This window comes from Aegilops tauschii, chromosome 3 (assembly GCF_002575655.3).
Source record: "Aegilops tauschii subsp. strangulata cultivar AL8/78 chromosome 3, Aet v6.0, whole genome shotgun sequence".
Classification (NCBI taxonomy): Eukaryota; Viridiplantae; Streptophyta; class Magnoliopsida; order Poales; family Poaceae; genus Aegilops; species Aegilops tauschii.
In genome coordinates, this window is record NC_053037.3 from 235,621,010 (window position 1) to 235,628,552 (window position 7,543).

The following is a 7,543-nucleotide window of genomic DNA, read 5'->3' on the forward strand; positions in this document are numbered from 1 at the left end:
GGAGAAGATAGTCTCACATCAACTAGGCGTATCAACGGGCTATGAAGATGCCCATTAATAGATATCAATGTGAGTGAGTAGGGATTGCCATGCGACGGATGCACTAGAGCTATAAGTATATGAAAGCTCAACAAAAGGAACTAAGTGGGTGTGCATCCAACTCGCTTGCTCACGAAGACCTAGGGCATTTTGAGGAAGCCCATCATTGAAATATACAAGCCAAGTTCTATAATAAAAGATTCCCACTAGTATATGAAGGTGATATCATAGGAGACTCTCTATCATGAAGATCATGGTGCTACTTTGAAGCACAAGTGTGGTAAAAGGATAGTAACATTGTCCCTTCTCTCTTTTTCTCTTATCATTTTTTTGGGCCTTCTCTTTTTTTTATGGCCTCTCCTTTTTTTTCGTCCGGAGTCTCATCCCGACTTGTGGGGGAATCATAGTCTCCATCATCCTTTCCTCGCTTGGGACAATGCTCTAAAAATGATGATCATCACACTTTTATTTACTTACAACTCAATACTTAGAACAAAATATGACTCTATGTGAATGCCTCCGGCGGTATACCGGGATATGCAATGAATCAAGAGTGACATGTATGGAAGAAATATGAACGGTGGCTTTGCCACAAATACAATGTCAACTACATGATCACGCAAAGCAATATGACAATGATGGAGCGTGTCATAATAAACTGAATGGTGGTAAGTTGCATGGCAATATATCTCGGAATGGCTATGGAAATGCCATGGTACATAGGTATGGTGGCTGTTTTGAGGAAGGTATATGGTGGGTGTATGATACCGGCGAAAAGTGTGTGGTATTAGAGAGACTAGCAATGGTGGAAGGAAGGATGTGCGTATAATCCATGGACTCAACATTAGTCATAAAGAACCCATATACTTATTCCAAAACTACAAGTTATCGAAGCAAAGTATTACGCGCATGCTCCTAGGGGGATAGATTGGTAGGAAAAGACCATCGCTCGTCCCCGATCGCCACTCATAAGGAAGACAATCAATAAATAAATCATGCTCCGACTTCATCACATAACGGTTCACCATACATGCATGCTACGGGAATCACAAACTTTAACACAAGTATTTCTCAAATTTAAAACTACTCAACTAGCATGACTCTAATATCACCATCTTCATATCTCAAAACAATTATCTAGTATCAAACTTCTCATAGTATTCAACACACTCATATTTTTTTTACTAATCTTGAATGCCTATCATAATTAAAGCAAATTACCATGCTGTTTTGTAGGACTCTCAAAATAATCTAAATGAAGCATGAGAGAACAATAGTTTCTATAAAACAAAACCACCACCGCGCTCTAAAAGATATAAGTGAAGTACTAGAGCAAAAACTATATAACTCAAAAGATATAAGTGAAGCACATATAGTATTCTAACAATTTCCGAATCAAGTGTGACTCTCTCAAAAGGTGTGTACAGCAAGGATGATTATGGCAAACTAAAAAATAAAGACTCAAATAATACAAGACGCTCCAAGCAAAACACATATCATGTGGTGAATAAAAATATAGCTCCAAGTAAAGTTAGCGATGGAAGTAGACGAAAGAGGGGATGCCTTCCGGGGCATCCCCAAGCTTTGGCTTTTAGGTGTCCTTAGATTATCTTGGGGTGCCATGGGCATCCCCAAGCTTAGGCTGTTGCCACTCCTTGTTCCATAATCCATCAAATCTTTCACCCAAAACTTGAAAACTTCACAACACAAAACTCAGCAGAAAATCTCGTGAGCTCCGTTAGCGAAAGAAAACAAAACACCACTTCAAGGTACTGTAATGAACTCATTCTTTATTTATATTGGTGTTAAACCTACTGTATTCCAAGTTCTCTATGTTTATAAACTATTTTACTATCCATAGATTCATAAAAATAAGCAAACAACACACGAAAAACAGAATCTGTCAAAAACAGAACAGTCTGTAGTAATCTGTAACTAACGCCAACTTCTGGAACTCCAAAAATTCAGCCAAAATAGGACGACCTATACAATTTGTTTATTGATCAGCAGCAATTGGAATCAATATTTTATCACGTTATGGTGATTTTTAACAATTATTTTCGTGAACAGAAAGTTTCTGGAATTTTCAGCAAGATCAAATAACTATCATCCAAGAAGATCCTATAGGTTTAACTTGGCACAAACACTAATTAAAACATAAGAACACATCTAAACAGAGGCTAGATCAAATATTTATTCCTAAACATAAGCAAAAAGCAAAAAAACTAAAAATAAAATTGGGTTGCCTCCCAACAAGCGCTATCGTTTAACGCCCCTAGCTAGGCATAATAGCAAGGATAGATCTAGGTATTGCCATCTTTGGTAGGCAATCCATAAGTGGCTCTCATAATAGATTCATAAGGTAATTTTATTTTATTTCTAGGAAAGTGTTCCATGCCTTTCCTTAACGGAAATTGGAATCTAATATTTCCTTCCTTCATATCAATAATTGCACCAATCGTTCTATGGAAAGGTCTACCAAGAATAATAGGACATGAAGGATTGCAATCTATATCAAGAACAATAAAATCTACGGGCACATAATTCCTATTTGCAACAATAAGAACATCATTAATTCTTCCCATAGGTTCCTTAATGGTGGAATCCGCAAGGTGCAAGTTTAAAGAACAATCATCAAAATCACGGAAACCTAACAAATCGCACAAAGTTTTTGGAATCATGGAAACACTAGCACCCAAATCACACAAAGCATAGCATTCATGATCTTTAATTTTAATTTTAATAGTAGGTTCCCACTCATCATAAAGTTTTCTAGGGATAGAAACTTCCAACTCAAGTTTTTCTTCATAAGATTGCATCAAAGCATCAATGATACATTTAGTAAAAGCTTTATTTTGACTATAAGCATGTGGAGAATTTAGCACGGATTGCAACAAGGAAATACAATCTATCAAAAAGCAATTATCATAATTAAATTCCTTGAAATCCAAAATAGTGGGTTCATTAATATCTAGAGTTTTGATCTCTTCAATCCCACTTGTACCAATTTTAGCATCAAGATCTAAAGACTCCGAATTTTTGGAATGCCTTCTAGGTAAAGGTGGTTCATATTCAGTCCCATCATTATCAAGATTCATATTACAAAACAAAGAAATAGGGGACACATCAATAACTTTTAGATCTTCATCTTTATTTTCATAAAAACTAGAAGAACACGCTTTCACAAAACAATCTTTCTTAGCACGCATCCTAGCGGTTCTTTCTTTGCACTCATCAATGGAAATTCTCATGGCTTTGAGAGACTCTTTGATATCATGCTTGGGTGGAATAGATCTAAGTTTCAAAGAATCAACATCAAGAGAAATTCTATCAACGTTCCTAGCCAATTCATCAACTTTAAGCAATTTTTCTTCAAGCAAAGCATTGAAATTCTTTTGCGAACTCATAAACTCCTTAACACTAGTCTCAAATTCAGAGGGCATCTTATTAAAATTTCCATAAGAATTGTTGTAGGAATTACCATAATTATTAGAGGAATTACTAGGATATGGCCTAGGATTAAAGTTTCCTCTATACGCGTTGTTACCAAAAGTATTTCTACCAACAAAATTCACACCCATAGATTCATTATTCTTCTCAATCAAAGTAGACAAAGGCATATCATTAGGATCAGAAGAAACACTTTTATTAGCAAAAAAATTCATAACTTCATCCATCTTTCCACTCAAAACATTAATTTCTTCTATCGCATGAACTTTCTTATTAGTAGATCTTTCGATGTGCCATTGAGAATAATTAACCATAATATTATCTAGGAGTTTAGTAGCTTCTCCTAAAGTGATTTCCATAAAAGTGCCTCCTGCGGCCGAATCTAAAAGATTTCTAGAAGCAAAATTCAATCCGGCATAAAAAATTTGTATGATCATCCACAAATTCAAACCATGTGTAGGGCAATTACGTATCATTAATTTCATCCTCTCCCAAGCTTGTGCAACATGTTCATGATCAAGTTGCTTAAAATTCATGATATCGTTTCTAAGAGAGATGATCTTAGCGGGAGGAAAATACTTAGAGATAAAAGCATCTTTGCACTTATTCCAAGAGTCAATACTATTTTTAGGCAAAGACGAAAACCAAGCTTTAGCACGATCTCTAAGCGAAAAAGGAAATAGCTTCAATTTAACAATATCATTGTCCACATCTTTCTTCTTTTGCATATCACACAAATCAACGAAGCTATTTAGATGAGTAGCGGCATCTTCACTAGGAAGGCCGGCGAATTGATCTTTCATGACAAGATTCAACAAAGCAGCATTAACTTCACAAGATTCAGTATCGGTAAGAGGAGCAATCGGAGTGCCAAGGAAATCATTGTTGTTGGTATTGGTAAAGTCACACAATTTAGTATTATCTTGAGCCATCGTGACAAGCAAGCAATCCAACACACGAGCAAACAAGAAGCGAGCGAAAAAAAGCGAACGAAAAAGAGAGAGGGCGAATAAAACGGCGAGGGTGAAGTGGGGGAGAGGAAAACGAGAGGCAAATGGCAAATAATGTAATGCGGGAGATAAGGGTTTGTGATGGGTACTTGGTATGTTGACTTTTGCGTAGACTCCCCGGCAACGGCGCCAAAAATCCTTCTTGCTACCTCTTGAGCACTGCGTTGGTTTTCCCTTGAAGAGGAAAGGGTGATGCAGCAAAGTAGCGTAAGTATTTCCCTCAGTTTTTGAGAACCAAGGTATCAATCCAGTAGGAGGCCACGCACGAGTCCCTCGCACCTACACAAACAAATAAAATCCTCGCAACCAACGCAATAAAGGGGTTGTTAATCCCTTCAGGGTCACTTACGAAAGTGAGATCTGATAGATATGATAAGATAATATTTTTGGTATTTTTATGATAAAGATGCAGAGTAAAGAAAGCAAAATAAAGACAGCGCCAGAAATAGCTTGTTGACGGGAGATTAATATGATGGAAAATAGACCCGGGGGCCATAGGTTTCACTAGTGGCTTCTCTCATGAGCATAAGTATTACTGTGGGTGAACAAATTACTGTTGAGCAATTGATAGAATTGAGCATAGTTATGAGAATATCTAGGTATCATCATGTATATAGGCATCACGTTCGCGACAAGTAGACCGACTCCTGCCTGCATCTACTACTATTACTCCACACATCGACCGCTATCCAGCATGCATCTAGAGTATTAAGTTCATAAGAACAGAGTAGCGCTTTAAGTAAGATGACATGATGTAGAGGGATAAACTCATGCAATATGATATAAACCCCATCTTGTTATCCTCAATGGCAACAATACAATACGTGCCTTGCTGCCCCTACTGTCACTGGGAAAGGACACCGCAAGATTGAACCCAAAGCTAAGCACTTCTCCCATTGCAAGAAAGATCAATCTAGTAGGCCAAACCAAACTGATAATTCGAAGAGACTTGCAAAGATAACCAATCATACATAAAAGAATTCAGAGAAGATTCAAATATTGTTCATAGATAAACTTGATCATAAACCCACAATTCATCGGTCTCAACAAACACACCGCAAAAGAAGATTACGTCGAATAGATCTCCACAAGAGAGGGGGAGAACATTGTATTGAGATCCAAAAAGAGAGAAGAAGCCATCTAGCTAATAACTATGGACCCGAAGGTCTGAGGTAAACTACTCACACATCATCGGAGAGGCTATGGTGTTGATGTAGAAGCCCTCCGTGTTCGCCTCCGGCGGAGCTCCGGAAAAGGCCCCAAGATGGGATCTCACAGGTACAGAAGGTTGCGGCGGTGGAATTAGGTTTTTGGCTCCGTATCTGGTAGTTTGGGGGTACGTAGGTATATATAGGAGGAAGAAGTACGTCGGTGGAGCAACATGGGGCCCACGAGGGTGGAGGGCGCGCCCGGGGGGGTAGGCGCGCCCCCCTACCTTGTGCCTTCCTGGTTGATGTCTTGACGTAGGGTCCAAGTCCTCTGGATCACGTTCGTTCCGAAAATCACGTTCCCGAAGGTTTCATGCCGTTTGGACTCCGTTTGATATTCTTTTTCTGCGGAACTCTGAAATAGGCAAAAAAAAACAGCAATTCTGGGCTGGGCCTCCGGTTAATAGGTTAGTCCCAAAAATAATATAAAAGTGTATAATAAAGCCCAATAATGTCCAAAAACAGAATATAATATAGCATGGAACAATAAAAAATTATAGATACGTTGAAGACGTATCAATGGGATTCTCCTCTTTTTACCTATAGTTACCTTACGTGCGTTCTCTGCTCTCTTAGAAACTCCCACATTTTTTCCTTTGCTCCCCTTCCTCTTTTGCTTGCCCTGCATCAAATTTTTCCCAGCATTAAAAGTAAACGCCACATTACCATTTGTTGTCTCTTGAGCAGCCAGCCTAGCAGCAACAGCCCCTGAAAGAGTCTCCAGCACACCGGGCATGAATAATAACCCATCATGTTTAGCAGCGGCTGTAGCTGCACCCTATGAATGGCTGCCTCCACCCATCGGATGGATCCCCTGACCCTCCTGGCCAGTAGGATATCCACTATGGCCAGCAGCAGCAACCAACGCCTTGGCATGGCTGGGTACTACCGGCCGCAGCAGCTCGCGGCCCTCCTGGCCATGCAGAACACCTGGATGGGTGCAACCCAGCACTGCCAACCCTTGGCCCTCCTGGCCAAGGTTAGCAGGGGCAGCCAGAGCCCCTGGTCCGCCTGACCGGGAGCAGCTCCAAAAGGAGCCGGCGAAAGAGCCACAGGAACCCGACCCCTCCTGGCCGAGTGGGAGGCCCCCTGGTCATGCGTTGCACCAGGACGAGTCCTCCAAGGGCGTGTGGCCCTGGACCGGAGCAGCCAGCGCGCCCACCTGGTCCACCTGACCAAGTGACGCACTAGCCGGAGCATGCGCCAGGACCTCCTGAACCCGGCCCTTCTGGCCGGCGGTCGTCTTGGCTGAAGTAGCGGCTCCCTTATCAGAGACTGTGAGACCACTCACGGCAGTGGCCACCTTGACGACGTCCATGGGCTTGGCGTTATTGTTGTTGTTGTTGGCGATGCTTGTAGTCGGATTCTTGTCGCCGCGAGAGTAGTTCCCGAAGAGGAGACCCCTCCTACTAGCACCTTGGCTCTTCCAGTAGGGCTCAACACTAAGATTTCTAGGGAAGCAAGCTACTCCTTTCTCACCTGGGATTTTACAAAATCTCTGAGAAGTATGACCCACGATCCCACAAAACTCACAGTACAAAGGTAGCTTCTCATACTTTACATCAAATTTAAGTATCTTTGAACTACCTAAAGGGGTAAACTCTACAGAAGTCTTCAGAGGTTCATGCAATAAGAGCTTCACGCGCACACACAAATATTTTTCAACGATTACATGGTTACGATGCGATACCTCCAGCACCTCTCCCAATTGATCCTCGAGAGACCACCCTATACTCCCCGTCTTAAGCACGAACGGAAGATCTCGTACCTGGACCCATATGGTCATGACGCCAAGGTCTACCTCTGTCGGGTCGCCCTTGCCGTCGAACTCGGCGA